This window comes from Eubalaena glacialis, chromosome 6, assembly GCF_028564815.1.
Source record: "Eubalaena glacialis isolate mEubGla1 chromosome 6, mEubGla1.1.hap2.+ XY, whole genome shotgun sequence".
NCBI classification, from domain to species: Eukaryota; Metazoa; Chordata; class Mammalia; order Artiodactyla; family Balaenidae; genus Eubalaena; species Eubalaena glacialis.
The window spans coordinates 70,559,673-70,583,262 of record NC_083721.1 but is presented as its reverse complement, the minus strand read 5'-3'; the positions used below and the strand labels follow the sequence as shown (position 1 = coordinate 70,583,262).

The 23,590-nt window shown below is 42.7% G+C and overlaps 1 protein-coding gene across 5 annotated transcripts in view; it reads left to right on the top strand.

The window, feature by feature from the left end:
- Window positions 1-2,943: 2,943 nt before the first annotated feature.
- MYLK (myosin light chain kinase) overlaps window positions 2,944-23,590 on the top strand; it is a 269,948-nt gene continuing 249,301 nt past the window's right edge. For 4 of the 5 annotated variants that reach the window (XM_061194266.1, XM_061194267.1, XM_061194261.1 and 1 more), the window contains exon 1: window positions 2,944-3,206. The gene's annotated coding sequence lies outside the window, so the exon portion shown is untranslated. Of the gene's footprint in view, window positions 3,207-3,338; window positions 3,423-23,590 lie in introns of those variants that run through there. The other variant, XM_061194262.1, reaches the window with a different exon arrangement.

The window sequence follows — 23,590 nt, the reverse complement described above, 5'->3', positions numbered from 1 at the left end:
TGCTCCGCAACAAGAGAGGCCGCGATAGTGAGAGGCCCGCGCACCGCGATGAAGAGTGGCCCCCACTTGCTGCAACTAGAGAAAGCCCTCGCACAGAAACGAAGACCCAACACTGCAATAAATAAATAAAATTTTTTAAAAAAATGGGCAAGATGCAACTTGGGAGATGATTATGTAAAGAAACTAGCAAAAGTGATAGGGATAGGGATGGGGCACATGGAGAGGCTTCTGGGGTGGCTGGCAGAGGTCTATTTGTTGACCTGGGTGGTGACTGCAAGGATGTTTGCCTCATAAAAATTCACCAGTCTATATAATCTATATATTTGTTTTGTGTGGTTTTCTGTACTTGTGTTTTATTTTACTATAAAAAGCATAGTAAGTACTCCTTTACCTGGAATAAACAGTTTGGGGGGGGGGGGAAGGAAAGAGTCCAAATGAAGAGATCAGGAAGCTCTACAAAATATTTCATATCAGATGCAAACTAAATATTAGGCAAGAGGAAAAATATTAATTTTGAAAAGGCTGTGTATTTATCCTCCAAACCAATGAGGGATTCTTAACACACAACAAAGGAAAATATCAGAGGAACCCTGGGGCTAAAGTTTCAGAGCTGGAAGATGCCTGAAAAAAACAAAAAAACAAAAAACATCCCAAGGAGCGTCCTCATTTTCCAGATTAGAAAACTGAGGGCCAGAGATGGTGACTCCCGCAAGCTCCACGAAGCTAGTGCCAGAACCAGGTCTAACACTGAGGTCTCCCAATCTGGGACTCTCCACCACAGAACAGACTTTGCTTCCTTTAGATTCAATTTTTTTTTTTTTTTAAGAAGTACCTGAGTTGAACATTTTTTTTTTTTTTAAACATCTTTATTGAAGTATAATTGCTTTACAATGGTGTGCTAGCTTCTGCTTTACAACAAAGTGAATCAGTTACACATATACATATGTTGCCATATCTCTTCCCTCTTGCATCTCCCTCCCTCCCACCCTCCCTATCCCACCCCTCTAGGTGGTCACAAAGCACCGAGCTGATCTCCCTGTGCTATGCGGCTGCTTCCCACTAGTTATCTATTTTACATTTAGTAGTGTATATATGTCCATGACACTCTCTCACCCTGTCACATCTCACCCCTCCCCCTCCCCATATCCTCAAGTCCATTCTCTAGTAGGTCTGTGTCTTTATTCCCATCTTGCCACTAGGTTCTTCATGACCTCTTTTTTTTTTTTTTTTCCCTTAGATTCCATATATATGTGTTAGCATACTGTATTTGTTTTTCTCTTTCTGACTTACTTCACTCTGTATGACAGACTCTAACTCCATCCACCTCATTACAAACACCTCCATTTCATTTCTTTTTATGGCTGAGTAATATTCCATTGTATATATGTGCCACATCTTCTTTATCCATTCATCCGATGATGGACACCTAGGTTGCTTCCATGTCCTGGCTATTGTAAACAGAGCTGCAATGAATATTTTGGTACATGACTCTTTCTGAATTATGGTTTTCTCAGGGTATATGCCCAGTAGTGGGATTGCTGGGTCATATGGTAGTTCTATTTTTAGTTTTTTAAGGAACCTCCATACTGTTCTCCATAGTGGCTGTATCAATTTACATTCCCACCAACAGTGCAAGAGTGTTCCCTTTTCTCCACACCCTCTCCAGCATTTATTGTTTCTAGATTTTTTGATGATGGCCATTCTGACCGGTGTGAGATGATACCTCATTGTAGTTTTGATTTGCATTTCTCTAATGATTAATGATGTTGAGCATTCTTTCATGTGTCTGTTGGCAATCTGTATCTCTTCTTTGGAGAAATGTCTATTTAGGTCTTCTGCCCATTTTTGGATTGGGTTGTTTGTTTTTTTGCTATTGAGCTGCATGAGCTGCTTGTAAATCTTGGAGATTAATCCTTTGTCCGTTGCTTCATTTGCAAATATTTTCTCCCATTCTGAGGGTTGTCTTTTGGTCTTGTTTATGGTTTCCTTTGCTGTGCAAAAGCTTTTAAGAACATTTTTAATATTTCTCCAGAACATCCCATGATAACGTTTCAAAATGCATTCACAGCTGGATCTTCTGCGGGGAAAGAAGATATAGAAATGCTTTCTCAGAGCTGGGTCTGGTTAGCCTAACAGCAGAATTGGGTGGGGGAACCCTGGCCTGAACCTTTGAGAGACTGTCTCTAATCTTAGGCCGTTCTCTTTTTGCCTTCTATAGCCTCTTCCCCTACCTCTGCCTTCCTCTTTCTTGCCTCGCCTTGGTCTGATTGCCTCTCCATTAAGTAGATATAGATCATACTCGCACGTTTAAAAGTAAACTCTGTTAGGCGCTATCCTAAGCGCTTTACCTGGCTTATCTCACTGAAGCCTTACATTCCTATGAGGCAGATTGTCCCATTTTAGAGATAAGAAGACGGAGTAACAGAGATTCGTAACTTGCCCAAAATTTTGCAGCTGTAAAGTAAGGGGTAAGGGTTCTCAACTCCAGAACCCGCCTTTTTAAGGACTATGTTATCCAGGCAGAACAAAATTGCGCCTCGTGTCCAATTTTGAAAATGAGCAACTTTTTCGCGATACTTTGTCCAAAAACCAAAATTGCATTCATTTGGGGGAATCTACTCGATTCGTTGTTGTCTTTGATAGCCACATCAAAGAAAAAATTAATTTTAAAGTCTACAGACTTTTTCAAGTGTGTGTACTTCTTTTGTGTATCGAGTGGTCTTCCACGAGAAAACACCCTGAAGGCCACCAGTCCGGTGTGCAAGGAGGAGTTGGGGCGGTGTTGGGGGAAGGGCGAGGTGGACTGACGTCCAGCGCTCGGTTCCGCTCCGGATTCTCCTCTCCCGACCCGGGGGAGGAGGGCGGGTAGGCGTGGCGGAAGGACCGCAGGTCCATTCCCAGAGCGCTATGCAAATGACATGCAAATCAGCGCGTGTGAGCCAGAGGCGGCCTTTTGGGTCCGGACTCGGAGCGTCGTGCTCTCAGTCGCTAGCACGCTCGCGTTTGCTCTCCCACTTGCTCGCTTTCTCAGCGGCCACTTACCCTCGCCCCGCCCCGTCCCGTGCGGGACTCGCCTCGCGGGCTCCCCGCGCCCCCCGTTCCGCAGCCGGCGGCGGATTGAGCGCTGAACCTGCGCTGCGCGCCGGTGGCCGGGACGTCCCCGCCGAGCGCCGTGCCTCGGCTCCCGGGCCGCCTTCGCCGCGCGGGTGAGTGAGCCCGCCCCACGCTTTTGTCCCGGCGCGGTCCCTGGGAGTCACTCCCCGAGGGCGGGGGTCCCGGGGTCGGGACCCCCTCCCTCGGGAGCCTGCCCCTGGCTCCACTGTTCGAGAGGGGTTCCTACGTGCGGCGAGGAGTTGGGGCGGGGTGTGGCGCGTAAGGCGGCGACCCCAGCGTTTCCAGGCAGCACGGTTTTCTTTTGAAAGGTGAGGTGTTTGGGGACAGTTATGCGGTTGTCTCTATAGGCGTCATCCGAAGGGGGCGCTTTTGATTTGAGGGCTGCAAATCGCCGCTAGCCTTCAAGGAAGAGCGGTGGGCTCTTCTCCCAGCTGCGGGGGCGGAGGTGCCACGTGAAAGTCCTCCTAGCCTAAATGCGAGTCCGGGAAGAGAGGGCAGTGGGGGCAGCCCCGGCGTCCCAGGCAAAACTGGGGCGTCGGGCGTCACAGTCTTGCTCTGATTCCCTGCTCCTCAGTGAAGCCCCTCGCCTACTCTGCCTCCTTGTCTTCAACCGGAGTTTCATGGTTGAAGGACCCTTGTTCGCAGATCATTGCGGTTGGAAAGTTTAGGCTAAACTAATTCCCAGGTGTTAGCTGTCTATGGTTAAGGCAGAACTCCTCCCTGGAACTTGTGGCTACTTACACTCTTCAAGACCCAAAGGGCTGAATTTCTTGGAGTGGTGTTGCAGATGTGAAGACGGGCTGATGGGGAGAGCATTTTGTTGTTGTTGGGAGGGCACATCTTCTATATAGTAACCTGAAGGAGAAAGACCCAGCTTCTTTGAGTCCTAGAAGGGGTAAAAATAGCCCTTGCAATTGAAGGAGCTGGGCCCTGGTGAGGGAACACCCGGGCAGTGGGAATAGTGCCAGGCCTCAGGCCGCTGGTTTTACCATCTCTCCTCTCCCCAAGTGCAAAGAGCAGAGTATGTGCAATCCGCCCCCGCGCCCCCCAAGCCCTCGGGAGCCTGCCTAGTGTTGCATCCCCCTTCCAGCTGGGGCTGTAGGTTCTTCCCTGATTTAGTGCAATCTTTTGTCAAAATGCACAACTTGTCAATGAGTTATTTGCAAATGAGGGCCTTGAGAGGACCGTTTAGGGAACCCCTCACACTTCAAAGCATTGGGGATCCACAATGCAAGTCCCCGGGGGAAGTGTAGGTGCTTCTGGGTGCCTAAAAGGCATTTCAGGTTCTAGTAAAATAGTTTTTGTTTTTTTCACTTTATTTCCCTCTTCCCCTCCATCTCTGTACTTTTAAATTCTTGACCCCCGTCCCTTCTCTCTTCGGTGATCCTCTGTCTTAGTCTCTTTCCCTGCCCTGCATACTGCAGGGATGTAGAAGGTGATGCTGCTGGCACCATAGTGCCCTAGGCTGGTATGGAATGTTCTTTCTTCATGCCCAGAGTGAGGTTGGCCCTTTGTCTCCCATACTAAGTGGGCCAGTAGCCTTCATCCAGAGCAAGGAGGAGCCTGGGCACTTGGCCCTGGGTTGGGAGTGGCTGGACGCTGGCTACTGGATGGGGTAGTGGGTACTCTGGGGACTTGCACAAGAGCCTTTTCACCAAGATGTGCCTCTCTGTCCCCTCACTCATGATACAAAAAAATGCGGGTCCTCATGCACTACTAGGCATGAGCTAGGAAAACTACCTCACAGTGGCAAAGGATTTGTGCGTTTGGTTTCTTTTGTGCAGTAACTAAATAACTGAGGAGGGGGTAGCTGGGGCCTTGGAGTATTTTCTTTATATGAGGTTTGCTGATCCTCTCATCAGGAGACTTTTTCCTCAGGGGTTAGATCTTGGGGGACATGTACAGAGCAGACTAGGCCCTGGGGAAGTTCCTGATCTAACTGGTAAGCTTAGGTGGACTCACCTGCTGCCTGGACCTTAGACAGACAGGTGTAGTCACCATAGGGCAGGGGCCTCTGGCTGGCAGCTGCAGGGGAGTCTGCTGGGAAGGCTTGTCAGAAAAGGAGGCTGGCCCCAGATGGTGCTGGGGTTAGGAGAGAGGGCCTTGCAGTGCCACAAGTGGAGGAGGGGTTTTGATCGTATCTGGGGAGTTCTGCCCCAGCCTCAGAGGAATAGACTGTGAATGCTCTGGGGTCACCGTGTACTCAGTGTCTACAAGAATGACCCCTTGCTTTCTCCCCAAAAATATGAGTCTGAGTCTGTGAAACAGTTGATTTATTGGCTCTTTGCCTTTTAAGAGGTTCAAGAGGTGACAATTTGAGAATGCAGCGCAGCCTAGAGGTAGGGGTGCAGAGATCCCATGAACATGTGGACTTTTATTTAGTATCTTTCTGAGAACAACACTTCTTGGTATTCTGGAAATATACACCAGGGCTGCTTGGAAGCCTAACTGCCCTTCCCCCAGTTCAAACCAACACACTCTGATTGGGAAATTGTTCATTCTTAAAAGCTTCCTGTCCTATCCTTTCTGTAAATATAGGGAAATTTAGAGCACAACCCTTAGAAAGTAACCTTTCCCAATAGAAGACGTTGTCCTCTCCCAACTTGACTATTTGTCATTCTCCTCTGACCGCCAGAGAGTGCACCCAGAGGACGCGAGGTAGGACTGTCTGCATGTAGACACCATGTGACTTCTGCCCCCTTAGCCTCCTGCTCCACAAGCACTGAAAGGTGAGTGTGCTAGGCCGGGGTCTGCTGTGTGAGCCTCTCCCACCTGTGCTGTTCCACAGATGAATGCCCTTGTCTCTTTATTGAGTTCTGGCTTCATACTTTTCCATTTGTTTTAAGCCAACAGGTTGAGCAAATGCAGTTCTTACAGTCTCAAGGTGGGTGGACCTCAGTATTTGTCACTACAGGTCAGCAGATGCATCCCTCCTGCCCTGTTGGATGCACCTGTTGTCAGGGCTGCAGCCCTTGTGAAATGGAGGAGAGCCAGTAAGAATTGCTCCCTGTTTGTAGCTTGTGGGGATAAGGCTGGGTTTCCAGATGCTCACATTGTCCTCCTGCTCACCGTCCCTTTTATCTGAGGGTGAATGCTCACAGTGGACACCCCACAAGGGAGCTGTAGGAATTTATGTATAGATCTGGCTTCTTGAATATCCCACTGTTGTCCCCTCCCCCCATTGTTGGTACTTCTGTCCCCCTTTCTCCCCTCCCCTCTTCCCTTGGGCCCTCTGGAGACAAAAGAAACGGGATGAGGAGAGGATTTCCTTTTCTTTCAGATCTGCTGCTTGATTCCGCCCTCCTCCCCCCACCCCGGACTCTGGGCCCCCAGATCGGGATGGATGCTGATTTGTTAATGCAGGACCTTATGAGTTAGTTCTCAGAATCTTTCAGGAACCAAATAGCTACACTGTTGAGCTTTCATCGTTGAGGATGCTGTTTATGTTTTTTGTTTTCAGAGATTGCTATTTCTGGTACAGAGTAGCTCTCCTTCAGATTTCTGGCAGGACAGGCAGCATGAGAGTAGAATGTGATCTTTGGAGTTAAACTTGGGTTTAGAGCCATCCTGTTCACTTACTGGCTGGATGCTCCTGGGTATGGTACTTAACCTCTGTGGGCTGACTGCAGTTTCTTCTTCTGACAATGAAGGTGGTTATAAAAATGAAATGAATATGTGAATATAAGGAGGCACAAAAGAAGGAATACCTGCTATTCTACATATTAGGTAGTGTTCGCTAGGTCTGTGGAATGACCTGTACATCAGCCAACAAACATGAATTACAGACCTCCTCTCCATCTAGCCCTGTGGAGGATTATAAAAGGAAGGTAGTATGCCCAAGAGACTTTGGGTTTTTGTGGGGCAACAGCTAACATGTATGATGTATATAATTAGAAAACAGGGATAAGTTCTGTGGTACAGACTCATTTGGGGGAATTTCAGAGGCTGGAGTGATAAGGAAAGGCCTCGAAGATGAGGAGGAGGGAAGGTGGGTACAGGCCCGAAGAGAAGAAGGTGGGAACACTTGGTTCCAGTGTCCAGACGCTCTCAGCTTCTCCTTTGTTAAAACCTGGTGAAGAACCTTTGACCCTGTGGTGAGCTCTCAACCATGCAGGACAGCTTGTCCTGAGATTTATTTTAGGGGTGTTTTCCCTCTGCTGCCCAGAATATTCCTGGAACAATTTTGTTTTCACTTTATACTGGATCAGAAATTATGTGAGGCAAATCTATAGCCAGAGTGAAAGCCCATCCCATGAAAACTTTTGGGTTCCCGGGGCTCTATGTTCTTTCCTCATGCCTCATTTCTGTCAGTCCACCTGACACCTGCATTATAGTGAGGTGGACAACCTCGTCTAAGAGGCCAAGGCGTTGGGTGGCAGAACCGGAAACAGCCAGAGTTATTATCGCTCCACCCTGATGGAGGATGGTGATGGGGTGGGAAGGCCTGACCTCGGCCAGAGAAATGGATGCATGTCGGTTCTATCATCTGTCCCACCAGGTTCTCCAAAGTCCTTGAAGGCTGTCCTCTTTAGTCTGAGGGTGCCCTGGGGAGCAGGGGTGAGTGTTCCTTATCTGGCCTGACTCTGTGATCACTGCCATCTGTATGCTGCCAGGGCCCCTGAGTACCTTATGTCTGCCCACACAGCTTCCACCCATCCCTGAAGTCCTAGCCCACATCCCACCTAATAGCTAGACTCGACACCTGTGGCTGACACTGTCTTCTGGGTCTGCCTTGACTCTGGAATGTACCATCTTTCGCAGGAATTTTCACCCTATGAACAGTTGGAGGCTCTGGCCATCTGCACTGACCCTGGCAGGAATGCTCTTCTCCTTTTTTAGGGCTGGACTAGGTAGAATGTCTCCTGAGGCTGTGTGACAAACCAGGAAGAGGCCGTGGTTTGGAGTCAGCTCCAGCGCTGTCCAGGTCTCTGCAAGGACATATATAAATGGAGGGGGGAACCCCTTCTCTGCTTGCCTGAGGAGGCCGTGGGCAGATGAACAAGTGCTTGGTAACTTTTATTGCGATGCAGTCATAGGTGTGGTGGCCCACTAGGCCTCGAGTTCCTGAGGGCAAAGGCCATGGTTCGTCTCCGTGTTCTTACTCTTAGACCAGTAAGTAGTCTTAGTACCTGGCACGCCACAGGTGCCTGGACATCTGGGTTGAAGGCCTGGCTAGTGAGTGAGTGGGAGTGTTCAAGAAAGATCCTAAGGCATCTCCCATCTGCTGCTCCCAGAGAAGGTACTTTCCACTCATCTACCTCATGGTTAGGCACAACTGTTCTATTTTTCTCCTAAACATTATGCATTTTTCCTGCGGAGTACTAAGCCTATTCAGAGAATGTGCCTAAAACGGACCTGTTTCTACCCTTCCTCATTATCCAGGTTAAGTTCTCATTCCATATTTTTGTTTTAGTGTCAACAGAGCATAGTCGCTTGGTTGGTAACCTTGTGGAAATGGATATGTTCAAGAAGAGGCAATAGGCTGTTTCAGTGTGCCTATGACTTTCCTCTTATTACTACCGAAGCTTCTGTCTTCATTGTAGGGCCTCATGCTGGGCATGAGACAGTTAATGCAGTTGCTACTGATTTTACCCCATGGTGTTTCAACTGAAGTGTTTTAGGGAGCTCTCAGGCTTTTTGTTGTGATTGGGCAGTCACCTAGGGCACCAGCTGGTTGCAGATGACCATGGCGACTCAGCCCCTCCTCCTGTGGTTACCCCCTCCTCTGGTTATCCCAGGCAGAGAGAATCCCTGGATTTTACTTTCATATTGCTATTGCTCATGACCAGACCTTTGCTAGCTCACACTTGGACTATAAACTGGCTTCTCTGTGGCACAAATACATTTTACACTTGATTGCTTTGTTAATCTTAAAGCCCAGTCTGGCTGTGTCACTCCACCTTCAGAAACCTTCAGTGGCTCCCTGCTTCTCACAGAACAGCCTTAACCTGAAGCGCAAGGGCCTCTGTAATCTGACCTCCAAGGCAACGAGACTTATTAACTTATTGTCCCTGAATCCAGTTTCCTATCTCTTTGCCTTTATGAGTTTATCCTCTCCAGGAATATTCTTCGCTTGCCTCTTTGCCTGACAAGTTCTTCTATCCTTAAATATTTGTTCAGGGAATGAATTAAGTTCCTAATACGTGTCAGGCACTGCCCCAAAATGGAGACTGCCTTTGACCTCCTGAGCTTCAAGTTCTCCTCCTCATTTGAACTTCCGTAGGAACCTTGAATTGGTCCCTGTAAAATTCTTTTGATGGTGACAAGTCATATATTATTATGGAAAGTTTACTTGTTTAGTTTTATTCATGCTAAAATTTTTATATCTACAACCACACTGAAAAAACTTCAAGGGAAAGACATGCCTAAAGCCTTTATCTCCTAATAGCAGTCTTCCAGAACCCACTAATAACAAAATTCCTTTGGGAGCCTTGTTGGCAAAATAATCCATGCCTCCCTAGTCCCCAGCCTAGACCTGGGTGGAGTCAGGGAATCTCTGTTTTTACAAAGCTCCCCAGGTGTTTCCAATGTCAGCCAGATCTGAGAATCAATCTTGGTTGCTTTTTCACTATGTAATTATTTCTTTGATTTGTGTATTAGGAAAGATTCTTCAAAATTAACAGAAACCAACTCAGGCTAGTTGAAGAGAAAAAAAAAGATAATAGTTGTATAATGAAAGGAGATAACATTCCCATATTTTCTTGATTTCAAGTTACCATAGGCTGTAAGATTCATATCACTTTCTAGATTCTTAGGGGAAAAAAACACTTCCTTTAATATACACAATTTTAGAAAAATTTCTGAATTTCAATATGCTTTTATTCATATTCATTTTCTTCATCATTATCACGAAGTATTCAGATCCTTCTGAATTGTGTTTGTCTATCAGAATTATACAAGACTGCAAGATAAAATGCTGTTTTTGATAATCTGTGCTCATGATTTTTGAATGTTGAGCCATCCTTGAATTCCTAAGATAAATTCTTGAGTAAATACTTGGTCATGTATAGTTTTTGTAAACACCTTGTTGGCTTTGATTTTCTAACACTTTATTGGAATTTTTTTGGCATTTATGGTCGTAAGTGAGATAGAACTATTAACTGTCTTTGCTTTCCTTGGCTGATTTTGTGTGTGCCCACAATTTTGACATCTTCAGCCCCTTTAGGATCGACAGAATAATTCTGAGGAATACTAAAGTATACCAGGGTTTTATCTACATTTCATTTAGGTTAAACTTTTAGCTCTGGTTTAGTTCTATAAGAAAATAATGTTGCTAAAAGTTAAATGTCTTCTTCTGAAAGTTAACTGGAAGCTTTGAAAAAACTATTGTTCAGTACCCAACTGATCATGTGTTGCACATGAATTAGTGACACCAACTTTTCCTATCTTTGAAAAGTCTATGCTTTATTCTGATAAATGTGGCAGTTTCTATTGCCTTTGATTCCATTGCTTGACAAGTGGTAGGCATTGTTTTAGTTACACAATAACTTTTCTTTTCCATGCTGCACCATGACAGAATCTTTTCTTTTTTTTAATTTTTAAAATTTTTGGCTGCATTGGGTCTTCACTGCTGTGCATGGGCTTTTTCTAGTTGCAGCGAGTGGGGGCTACTCCTCATTGTGGTGCACAGGCTTCTCATTGCGGTGGCTTCTCTTGTTGTGGAGCACGGGCTCTAGGCATGCGAGCTCAGTAGTTGTGGCTCATGGGCTCTAGAGCACAGGCTCAGTAGTTGTGGTGCATGGGCTTAGTTGCTCCGTGGCATGTGGGATCTTCCTAGACCATGGCTTGAACCCATGTACCCTGCATTGGCAGGCAGATTCTTAACCACTGAGCCACCACAGAAGTCCCTGTATCTTGTGACCTTTCTAAACTCACTAGTTCTAGTAGCTTTTTTTTAGATTCTTTTTTTTTTTTAAATATTTTGAATTTATTTTATTTGAACTGTAATGCATTGCATGACTCATACGCTATTTTTTGTGTTTTTTTAAATCTGTATTCACTCTTTTGTTCTTTATCTTCAATATTTTTTCTTTTTTTTTCACACACACACACACTGTATTTTATTTTTACAAGAGATAAATAGACTGACACCAAGCATTGTACATGGATGACCACAACAAAAGCAACAATGATTGCAATTACCAAACATGAAACACACTCATACTATGTCATAATATTGACATTCAGTCCAGTAATCCTCCACTGTAACAGCTCCTTTACTTTGCAGTGAAAATTGATTTGTATATTCTTTGCCTCTGAGTCCTTGTGGGATTTTTTTTTTTAATTCAAACAGAAAGTCACAAAAATTATACTCATCCTCATCAGTTCACTCAGTCCCATGTAATTAATTTTTTTTTCATCTTGATCTTTTGTTAGCACTTTTATGAGTTCATCAGTTTTTCATTAGAGTTCTGAAAATGCTTATTCATTCAGATCAGCAGTACAGTCAGTTACCAGAAATCTGTACTTGTCAGAGTCTTTTCCATGAATTTCTTGAAGATGAAACCCTTTTATAGGAACATATTTGCAAAAGCATCAGAGTACACCCAGAACTGTCTGTAAATGACAAAAGACTTAAAAATGACCACGGTTAAAGATTTGATGAAAGTTCATAATAATGCAGTTGACAAGAAAATTACTTATTTCTGAGATATACATTTTAAAGTAGTAACTAGGATTATGACTTATAACATTATACCAGAACATATAAGATTTTTAGAAATTTCATGTAATGTCTGAAACATTTATATTAACATATTTCCATACAAATAACCCAATGAAAGTTTAGTATTAGTTGTTTTGTTTGTTTGTTTTTTTATACTGCAGGTTCTTATTAGTCATCAATTTTATACACATCAATGTATACACGTCAATCCCAATCGCCCAATTCAGCACACCACCATCCCCACCCCACCACAGTTTTCCTCCCTTGGTGTCCATATGTCTGTTCTCTACATCTGTGTCTCAACTTCTGCCCTGCAAACCGGCTCATCTGTACCATTTTTGTAGGTTCCACAAACATGCGTTAATATACGATATTTGTTTTTCTCTTTCTGACTTACTTCACTCTGTATGACAGTCTCTAGATCCATCCACGTCTGAACAAATGACTCAATTTCGTTCCTTTTTATGGCTGAGTAATATTCCATTGTATATATGTACCACAACTTCTTTATCCATTTGTCTGTTGATGGGCATTTAGGTTGCTTCCATGACCAGGCTATTGTAAATAGTGCTGCAATGAACATTCGGGTGCATGTGTCTTTTTGAATTACGGTTTTCTCTGGGTATATGCCCAGTAGTGGGATTGCTGGGTCATATGGTAATTCTATTTTTAGTTTTTTAAGGAACCTCCATCCTGTTCTCCATAGTGGCTGTATCCATTTACATTCCCACCAACAGTGCAAGAGGGTTCCCTTTTCTCCACACCCTCTCCAGCATTTGTTGTTTGTAGATTTTCTGATGATGCCCATTCTAACTGGTGTGAGGTGATACCTCATTGTAGTTTTGATTTGCATTTCTCTAATAATTAGTGATGTTGAGCATCTTTTCATGTGCTTCGTGGCCGTCTGTATGTCTTCTTTGGAGAAATGTCTATTTAGGTCTTCTGCCCATTTTTGGATTGGGGTGTTTGTTTCTTTAATATTGAGCTGCATGAGCTGTTTATATATTTTGGAGATTAATCCTTTGTCCGTTGATTCATTTGCAAATATTTTCTCCCATTCTGAGGGTTGTCTTTTCGTCTTGTTTATGGTTTCCTTTGCTGTGCAAAAGCTTTTAAGTTTCATTAGGTCCCATTTGTTTATTTTTGTTTTTATTTCCATTACTCTAGGAGGTGGATCAAAAAAGATCTTGCTGTGGTTTATGTCAGAGTGTTCTTCCTATGTTTTCCTCTAAGAGTTTTATAGTGTCCAGTCTTACATTTAGCTCTCTAATCCATTTTGAGTTTATTTTTGTGTATGGTGTTAGGGAGTATTCTAATTTCATTCTTTTACATGTAGCTGTCCAGTTTTCCCAGCACCACTTATTGAAGAGACTGTCTTTTCTCCATTGTATATCCTTGCCTCCTTTGTCATAGATTAGTTGCCCATAGGTGCGTGGGTTTATCTCTGGGCTTTCTATCTTGTTCCATTGATCTATGTTTCTGTTTTTGTGCCAGTACCATATTGTCTTGATTACTGTAGCTTTGTAGTATAGTCTGAAGTCAGGGAGTCTGATTCCTCCAGCTCCGTTTTTTTCCCTCAAGACTGCTTTGGCTATTTGGGGTCTTTTGTGTCTCCATACAAATTTTAAGATGATTTGTTATAGCTCCGTAAAAAATGTCATTGGTAATTTGATAGGGATTGCATTGAATCTGTAGATTGCTTTGGGTAGTATAGTCATTTTCACAATGTTGATTCTTCCAATCCAAGAACATGGTATATCTCTCCATCTGTTGGTATCATCTTTAATTTCTTTCATCAGTGTCTTATAGTTTTCTGCATACAGGTCTTTTGTCTCCCTAGGTAGGTTTATTCCTAGGTATTTTATTCTTTTTGTTGCAATGGTAAATGGGAGTGTTTCCATAATTTCTCTTTCAGATTTTTCATCATTAGTGTATAGGAATGCAAGAGATTTCTGTGCATTAATTTTGTTTTTTTTTGTTTTTTTTAGAAATAGAAATTAAATTTATTTATTTATTTATTTATTTTTTCACACACACACACACACACACACACACACACACACACACACACACTGTATTTTATTTTTACAAGAGATAAATAGACTGACACCAAGCATTGTATATGGATAACCACAACAAAAGCAACAATGATTGCAATTACCAAACATGAAACACACTCATACTATGTCATAATATTGACATTCAGTCCAGTAATCCTCCACTGTAACAGCTCCTTTACTTTGCAGTGAAAATTGATTTGTATATTCTTTGCCTCTGAGTCCTTGTGGGATTTTTTCTTTTTTTAAATTCAAACAGAAAGTCACAAAAATTATACTCATCCTCATCAGTTCACTCAGTCCCATGTAATTAATTTTTTTTTTCATCTTGATCTTTTGTTAGCACTTTTATGAGCTCATCAGTTTTTCATTAGAGTTCTGAAAATGCTTATTCATTCAGTTCAGCAGTACAGTCAGGTACCAGAAACCTGTACTTGTCAGAGTCTTTTCCATGAATTTCCTGAAGATGAAACCCTTTTATAGGAACATATTTACAAAAGCATCAGAGTACACCCAGAACTGTCTGTAAATGACAAAAGACTTAAAAATGACCACGGTTAAAGATTTGATGAAAGTTCATAATAATGTGCATTAATTTTGTATCCTGCAACTTTACCATATTCATTAATTAGCTCTAGCAGTTTTCTGGTGGCAGTTTTAGGATTCTCTATATATAGTATCATGTCATCTGCAAACAGTGACAGTTTTACTTCTTCTTTTCCTATTTGTATTCCTTTTATTTCTTTTTCTTCTCTGATTGCCGTGGTTAGGACTTCCAGAACTATGTTGAATAATAGTGGTGAGAGTGGACATCCTTGTCTCATTCCTGATCTTAGAGGAAATGCTTTCAGTTTTTCACCATTGAGAATGATGTTTGCTGTGGGTTTGTCATATATGGCCTTTATTATGTTGAGGTAGGTTCCCTCTATGCCCACTTTCTGGAGAGTTTTTATCATAAATGGGTGTTGAATTTTGTCAAAAGCTTTTTCTGCATCTATTGAGATGATCATATGGCTTTTATTCTTCAATTTGTTAATATGGTGTATCACATTGATTGATTTGTGTATATTGAAGAATCCTTGCATCCCTGGGATAAATCCCACTTGATCATGGTGTGTGATCCTTTTAATGTGTTGTTGGATTCTGTTTGCTAGTATTTTGTTGAGGATTTTTGCATCTATATTCATCAGTGATATTGGTCTGTAATTTTCTTTTTTTGTAGTATCTTTGTCTGGTTTTGGTATCAGGGCGATGGTGGCCTCATAGAATGAGTTTGGGAGTGTTCCTTCCTCTGCAATTTTTTGGAAGAGTTTGAGAAGGATAGGTGATAGCTCTTCTCTAAATGTTTGATAGAATTCACCTGTGAAGCCATCTGGTCCTGGACTTTTGTTTGTTGGAAGATTTTTAATCACAGTTTCAATTTCATTACTTGTGATTTGTCTGTTCATACTTTCTGTTTCTTCCTGGTTCAGTCTTGGAAGGTTATACCTTTCTAAGAATTTGTCCATTTCTTCCAGGTTGTCCATTTTATTGGCATAAAGTTGCTTGTAGTAGTCTCTTAGGATGCGTTGTATTTCTGTGGTGTCTGTTGTAACTTCTCCGTTTTCATTTCTGATTTTATTGATTTGAGTCCTCTCCCTCTTTTTCTTGATGAGTCTGGCTAATGGCTTATCAATTTTGTTTATCTTCTCAAAGAACCAGCTTTTACTTTTATTGATCTTTGCTATTGTTTTCTTTATTTGTATTTCATTTATTTCTGCTCTGATCTTTATGATTTCTTTCCTTCTACTAACTTTGGGTTTTGTTTGTTCTTCTTTCTCTAGTTTCTTTAGGTGTAAGGTTAGATTGTTTACTTGAGATTTTTCTTGTTTCTTGAGGTAGGCTTGTATAGCTATAAACTTCCTTCTTAGAACTGCTTTTGCTGGATCCCATAGGTTTTGGGTCGTCGTGTTTTCATTGTCATTTGTCTCTAGGTATTTTTTGATTTCCTCTTTGATCTCTTCAGTGATCTCTTGGTTATTTAGTAACGTATTGTTTAGCCTCCATGTGTTTGTGTTTTTTACGTTTTTTTCCCTGTAATTGATTTCTAATCTCATAGCGTTGTGGTCAGAAAAGATGCTTGATATGATTTCAATTTTCTTAAATTTACTGAGGCTTGATTTGTGACCCAAGATGTGATCTATCCTGGAGAATGTTCCATGCGCACTTGAGAAGAATGTGTAATCTGCTGTTTTTGGATGGAATGTCCTATAAATATCAATTAAATCTATCTGGTCTATTGTGTCATTTAAAGCTTCTGTTTCCTTATTTGTTTTCATTTTGGATGATCTGTCCATTGGTGTAAGTGAGGTGTTAAAGTCCCGCACTATTATTGTGTTACTGTCAATTTCCTCTTTTATAGCTGTTAGCAGTTGCCTTATGTATTGAGGTGCTCCTATGTTGGGTGCATATATATTTATAATTGTTATATCTTCTTCTTGGATTGATCCCTTGATCATTATGTAGTGTCCTTCTTTGTCTCTTGTAACATTCTTTATTTTAAAGTCTATTTGATCTGATATGAGTATAGCTACTCCAGCTTTCTTTTGATTTCCATTTGCATGGAATATCTTTTTCCATCCCCTCACTTTCAGTCTCTATGTGTCCCTAGGTCTAAAGTGGGTCTCTTGTAGACAGCATATATATGGGTCTTGTTTTTGTATCCATTCAGCAAGCCTCTGTCTTTTGGTTGGAGCATTTAATCCATTCACGTTTAAGGTAATTATCGATATGTATGTTCCTAGGACCATTTTCTTAATTGATTTGGGTTTGTTTTTGTAGGTCCTTTTCTTCTCTTGTGTTTCCCACTTAGAGAATTTCCTTTAGCATTTGTTGTAGAGCTGGTTTGGTGGTGCTGAATTCTCTTAGCTTTTGCTTGTGTGTAAAGCTTTTGATTTCTCCATCAAATCTAAATGAGATCCTTGCCGGGTAGCGTAATCTTGGTTGTAGGTTTTTCCCTTTCATCACTTTAAATATATCGTGCCACTCCCTTCTGGCTTGTAGAGTTTCTGCTGAGAAATCAGCTGTTAACCTTATGGGAGTTCCCTTGTATGTTATTTATCGTTTTTCCCTTGCTGCTTTCCATAATTTTTCTTTGTCTTTAATTTTTGCCACTTTGATTACTATGTGTCTCGACGTGTTTCTCCTTGGATTTATCCTGTATGGGACTCTCTGCGCTTCCTGGACTTGGGTGGCTATTTCCTTTCCCATGTTAGGGAAGTTTTTGACTATAATCTCTTCAAATATTTTCTCTGGTCCTTTCTCTCTCTCTTCTCCTTCTGGGACCCCTATAAAGCTAATGTTGTTGCGTTTAATGTTGTCCCAGAGGTCTCTTAGGCTGTCTTCATTTCTTTTCATTCTTTTTTCTTTATTCTGTTCTGCAGCAGTGAATTCCATCATTCTGTCTTCCAGGTCACTTATCCGTTCTTCTGCCTCAGTTATTCTGCTATTGATTCCTTCTAGTGTAGCTTTCATTTCAGTTATTGTATTGTTCATCTCTGTTTGTTTGTTCTTTAATTCTTCTAGGTCTTTGTTAATCATTTCTTGCATCTTCTCAATCTTTGCCTCCATTCTTATTCCGAGGTCCTGGATCATCTTCACTATCATTATTCTGAATTCTTTTTCTGGAAGGTTGCCTATCTCCACTTCATTTAGTTGTTTTTCTGGGGTTTTTTCATGTTCCTTCATCTGGTATATAGCCCTCTGCCTTTTCATCTTGTCTGTCTTTCTGTGAATGTGGTTTTTGTTCCACAGGCTGCAGGATTGTAGTTTTTCTTGCTTCTGCTGTCTGCCCTCTGGTGGTTGAGGCTATCTAAGAGGCTTGATGGGAGGCTCTGGTGGGGGTAGAGCTGACTGTTGCTGTGGCGGTCAGAGCTCCGTAAAACTTTAATCCACTTGAGTGTTGATGGGTGGGGCTGGGTTCCCTCCCTGTTGGTTGTTTTGCCTGAGGCAACCCAACACTGGAGCCTACCTGGGCTCTTTGGTGGGGCTAATGGCAGACCCTGGGAGGGCTCATGCCAAGGAGTACTTCCCAGAACCTCCGCTGCCAGTGTCCTTGTCCCCACGGTGAAACAGAGCCAGCCCCCACCTCTGCAGGAGACCCTCCAACACTAGCAGGTAGGTCTGGTTCAGTCTTCCCCAGTGTCACTGCTCCTTCCCCCGGGTCCCGATGCGCACACTATTCCGTGTGTGCCCTCCAAGAGTGGGGTCTCTGTTTCCCCCAGTCCTGTCAAAGTCCTGCAATCAATTCCCACTAGGCTTCAAAGTCTGATTCTCTATGAATTCCTCCTCCTGTTGCCGGACCCCCAGGTTGGGAAGCCTGACGTGGGGCTCAGAACCTTCACTCCAGTGGGTGGACTTCTGTGGTATAAGTGTTCGCCAGTCTGTGAGTCACCCACCCAGCAGTTATGGGATTTGATTTTACTCTGATTGCGCCCCTCCTACCGTCTCACTGTGGCTTCTCCTCTGTCCTTGGACGTGGGGTATCCTCCTTGGTGAAGTCCAGTGTCTTCCTGTCGATGATTGTCCAGCAGCCAGTTGTGATCTTTTTTTTTTTTTTTTTTAGATTCTTTGGGATTTTCTATGCAGGTAATATGTTATCTGTGAATAAAGACACTTTTATTTTCAATCTAATTTATTTGACTTGTATTTATTTTTCTTGCCTTGTTGTGCTGGTTAGGATCTTCAGTATAATGTTAAAAAGGAGTGATGAAAATAAACATCTTTGTCTTATTTCCCATCTTAGGTGGCAAGCATTCAGTCTCATACCATTATGTTTGATGCTAGCTGTGTGATTTTTGTAGATATTCCTTCTTATGTTGAGGAAGTTCCCTTCTACTCCTAGCTTGTTGAGATTTTTTAATTTGAATGGATAATGATTTTTTTAAGTGCTCTTTGTAGATCTATTGAAATGATCATGTATATCTTTTTTTTTGTCCAAGAGTTGGCAGATTTTTTCTTAGAGGGCAAGTGTCTTAGTCTGTTTAGAATGCTATAACAAAATACCACAGAATGGGTAACTTATAAACAACAGAAATTTATTGCTCACAGTTCGGGAGGCTGGTAAGTTCAAGATCAGAGTTCCAGCATGGTCAAGTTTTAGAGAGTGTCCTCTTCCTGGTTCATAGCCAGCACTTTCTTCCTGTGTCCTCTACATGGTAGAATGGGTTAGGGATCTCTTTGGAGTCTCTTTTATAAGGGCACTAATCCTATTCATGAGAGCTCCATCCTTATGACTTAAGCACCTCCCAAAGGTCCCACCTTTTAATATCATCATCTTTGGGGGTTAGGATTTCAACATATAAATTTTGGAAGAACACAAGCATTCAGATCATAGCAGCCAGAGAGTAAATATTATAGCCTTTGTGGGCCATAAGGTCTCTACTCGACTCTTACAAGGTCTCTAATCAGTGACTCAGCTCTGCCATTGCAGCATGAAACCTACCATAAATAATACATAAATGAATGGGCATGGCTGTGTTCCAGTAGTTATTATTTACAAAGACAGGCTGCATAGTTTGCTGATCTCTGCTTTAGTCTGTTGATATGCTGAATTACATTAATTAACTTCTGTATGATTAACCAGCCTTACATTCCAGGAATAAACTCCACTTGGTCATGATATATTATTAATCTTTTTGTATATTGCTGGGTTGGATTTACTAACATTTTATTGAGGTTTTTTATGTGTGTGCATTTATACTTATGAAGGATATTGGGCTAGTTCTCTTCTTATAATGTCTTTGTCTGATTTTGGTGTCAGGGTGTTGGTTACCTCATAAAAGGAGTTGGGAAGTGTTTCCTCCACTTCTATTTCCTGGAAAAGTTGGATAGGGTAGCTATTTTTTATTCCTTAAATTTTTGGTAGAATTTTCCTGTGGAGCCATTTGAACCTGGTGTGTTTTCTGGGATGGTTTTTAACTGCAAACTAAATTATTTAATAAGTGTAGGGCTATCTAGGTCATCTTTTTTTCCTTGAGTGATTTTTTTAAAAAAATCTTTATTGGAGTATAATTGCTTTACAATTGTGTGTTAGTTTCTGCTTTATAACAAAGTGAATCAGCTATACATATACATATATCCCCATATCTCCTCCCTCTTGTGTCTCCCTCCCACCTTCCCTATCCCACCCCTCTAGGTGGTCACAAAGCACTGAGCTGATCTCCCTGTGCTATGCAGCTGCTTCCTACTAGCTATCTATTTTACATTTGGTGGTATATATAAGTCCATGCCAACTTGAGTGATTTTTGATAATTTGTGCTTTGGGGGTAATTTGTTTCATCCAAAATGTAGAATTTATGGGCAAATTTTGTTGATAATATTTGCTTATTATCCTTTTAATGTCTTTAGGGATTATAGTGATGTCTCTTCTTTCATTACTAATATTTGTAGTTTGTATCTTTTTTGCTCTCTGCCATTCTGGCCAGAGGTTTGTCAACTTTATTGATATTTTCAAAGAACCAGCTTTTGGTTTCATTGATCATTCTCTGTTAATTTTCTGTTTTCAAGTTCATTGATTTCTTCTCTTTATTATTTGTTTTCTTCTGCTTGCTTTGGTTTAGTTGCTCTTTATTTACTAGTTTGCTAAAGTGGAAGCTTAGATCACTGATTTGAGACCTCCAGAATTCTCCTTTTTGGGGGTAGTTGGGTTGGGAAGGTGAACATGGAGGTATAGAAGGAGTTTTTCTGCACCTACAAGCATTTATTATGAAAGCTTTAGTAAAAGCCTTGCCAGATTCTTCCAGAGAGCCCTGAGCTTTTTACCTGGAAGTGGGACCAGTGGGAGGGAGGAGTGGAAGTCATACCTTGGACTGTTTTCCTTGTGGAAGGCAATGGCCTGGTCTTCCAGCCCTGAGAGTGGGACCCTAATGCTCGCATCTGCTTCCCATCCTGGTCTGTAGAACAGAGAGTAGAGGGAGTTGGAGTTGCTGTAGTTTTATGGGTGAAAGGGCTCTCTCCCAATAATTTAGATCAAGGGTCAAGAAACTTTTTCTGAAAAGAGCCAGTAGTAAAAATTTTCAACTTAGCAGGCTATATAATGTCTGTCACAAGTATTCAACTCTGCCATTTTTTTTTGTAGCATGAAAACAGCCATAGATAATATGTAAATGAATGGTCATGGCTGTGTTTCAATAAAACTTTATTTACAAAAACAGACAGTTTGGCCTATGGGGCATAGTTTGCCCACCCCTGCTGTAGTCTGTTAATATGGTGAATTACATTGATTGATTTTCAAATGTTGAACCAGCCTTGCATTCCCGAGATAAGCTTCACTTAGTTTAGAGCATCTGGTCTGCACCTGTCCATGTCTTTGTTTCTTAGCTTGTCACCGAGCTGGGAGCTTCTCAGGAGCAGGGTCATAGAATAGTACCACCTCTTATCTCCCATCAAGCATATAGTGGATGGTTAGTAAATATTTGTGGCTGATGGAAAGAACTGTGGTGCCCCTGCTGACCTCCCTTTATGGTCCCCTCAGGGGCTCAGAGGAAACGGGGGCTGTGTGGAGGAGTTGGGCCCAAGTGCTGTCACTGCAGGCACAGGCTGATCTTTCATTTCAGAGTCTATTTTGGAAACATGACTTAAGTTTGGTCTGTGGGGCGCTGCTTTCTAATTACTCTCTCCTTTTCCTAAGAATTGTGGTTGACACAGGAAGTCAGGCATCCAGATGCCAGCCTAGTGCTGGTGTTCTGAAAGGGCTTGACTGACCCCTTTCCAGGGCCCTGGTCTCCTTTTACAGAGGGTGTGCCAGTGTGTGGGAGAGCCGGAGCAGGAGTGGGGGCCTGTCTGGCTCCTGAATGTGAGCACGCCTGACCTTTGTGTCTCTGGCAGCTATGTGTTGACCACATAGTGCCATGGCAGCTTGGTGCACCAGACAGATTTTGTATAGGCAGGTTGCAGAGTCCATCTCAGCTACTTCTTCTCATTGACTGGGAGAGCAGATGTGTGGTTGATGGGGAGGTCTGGGCTTTGCAGCTCACACACCTGGGTTTGAATCCCAGCTCAGCAACTTATTAGATGGGTGAGCCTGGGAAATTATTTAACTACTCTGAACTTCCCTTCACTCGTCTCTAAAATGAAAATGCTCACAACCTCCCAGCATTGTTGCGAGGGTTACCTTAAACACCCCACCCCCTCTCCTGAGAGATGAGGGGGGACTCTGAAGGATATTAAGCAGGGAGTGGTGGGCAAAAGAAATGCAAAACAAGTTACAAACATGATGGGAAAATCCACTAGACATCTAGGGTATGGAGAGGGGTGTTAGTCACTTTCTCCCTTCTCAGGTTTTTTTTTTTTTTTTTTTTTAATTTTATTTTTGGCTGTGTTGGGTCTTCGTTTCTGTGCGAGGGCTTTCTCTAGTTGCGGCAAGCGGGGGCCACTCTTCATCGCGGTGCGCAGGCCTCTCACTGTCGTGGCCTCTCTTGTTGCGGAGCACAGGCTCCAGACGGGCAGGCTCAGTAGTTGTGGCTCACGGACCCAGTTGCCCCGCGGCATGTGGGATCTTCCCAGACCAGGGCTCGAACCCCTGTCCCCTGCATTGGCAGGCAGATTCTTAACCACTGCGCCACCAGGGAAGCCCCCTCAGGTATTTTTTGACTGAAGGCTGGGGAGGGGTGACTCAGGGGCTGAGTGTCTGATTTTACTCTGGAGTAGGGAGGGGCCGACTGCCAGGTCTGGGTGGGGCCTTGGATTGTTTGGTGCTTTTGCCTTATTCAGCCTCGTTCACTGGGATGGGAACAGGGTCCTGGGACTGCGCCAGACCCTGGTGAGTGGAACCGATTGCATAATTGCCTGGTGTTTGTCACCTAGGACCTGGTGACAGTAATAACCCTCCTTTATACATGTGTAGGCCCTCACTGTGGACAGAACACATTTGTACCATCCTTACTGCCCAGTGACGTGCGGGAGGGGTGAGGAGAGTTCTCCCCAAATGCCATCAGGACGCCCCCACCTCTTTGTGTGCTCTGGGGCCTCTGCTTTCCTTTGCCGGCATTCTGGACCCCTGAGTACAGTTGTTAGGGGATGAGACCCCTGTGTCTCCTGCCGGAAATCAGTGAATCAAGGAAACTGCTGCTTCCAGGCCCACCCTGCCCACCCTCTGGAGGAATCAGACCAGGGCTTTTACTAGAGAGCTCATAAAACTTGTTGAGGATTGGAAATTAAATAAAATTCCAGTTTTGTCATCCTGAGATGATTTTATATTATCGTACCTCAAAACAACGTTAACATGTAACATCCCTGGTTAAAAAATAGTGTTAATCTTCTACTACATGAAAGATAAAATTCTAACTGTTCAACTCGGCATGCAAAATAGGATACAATTGGACTCCCACCCCATGAGATATTCAGTTGTCATTGAGTCTGTAAGTACTTTTCATTTGGATAATGCTTTATAGTTTACTTAATGGTTCACACATTTTGCATTTAATTTTTTCAGTCTTATGATGTTATTCTTGTTCCTGTTTTATAGTTGAGGGCCTAAGGCTCAGGGAAGTTTAAAAGAACTTGTCCTATTTCACATGGCCATGGTAAAGTCATTACTCTAAGCAGAGGGCATAACATAGTGGTCACTTGCCACTTCCTAGCTGTGTGACCTTGAACAGGTTTACCTCTAAAAAAGGGGTAATACAGCTTTGTCATAAGATTTTTGTGAGGGTGAAATAAGATAATCCAAGCAAAACATTTGGTGTATTGTCTGCCATATAGTAAGGGCTCAGGA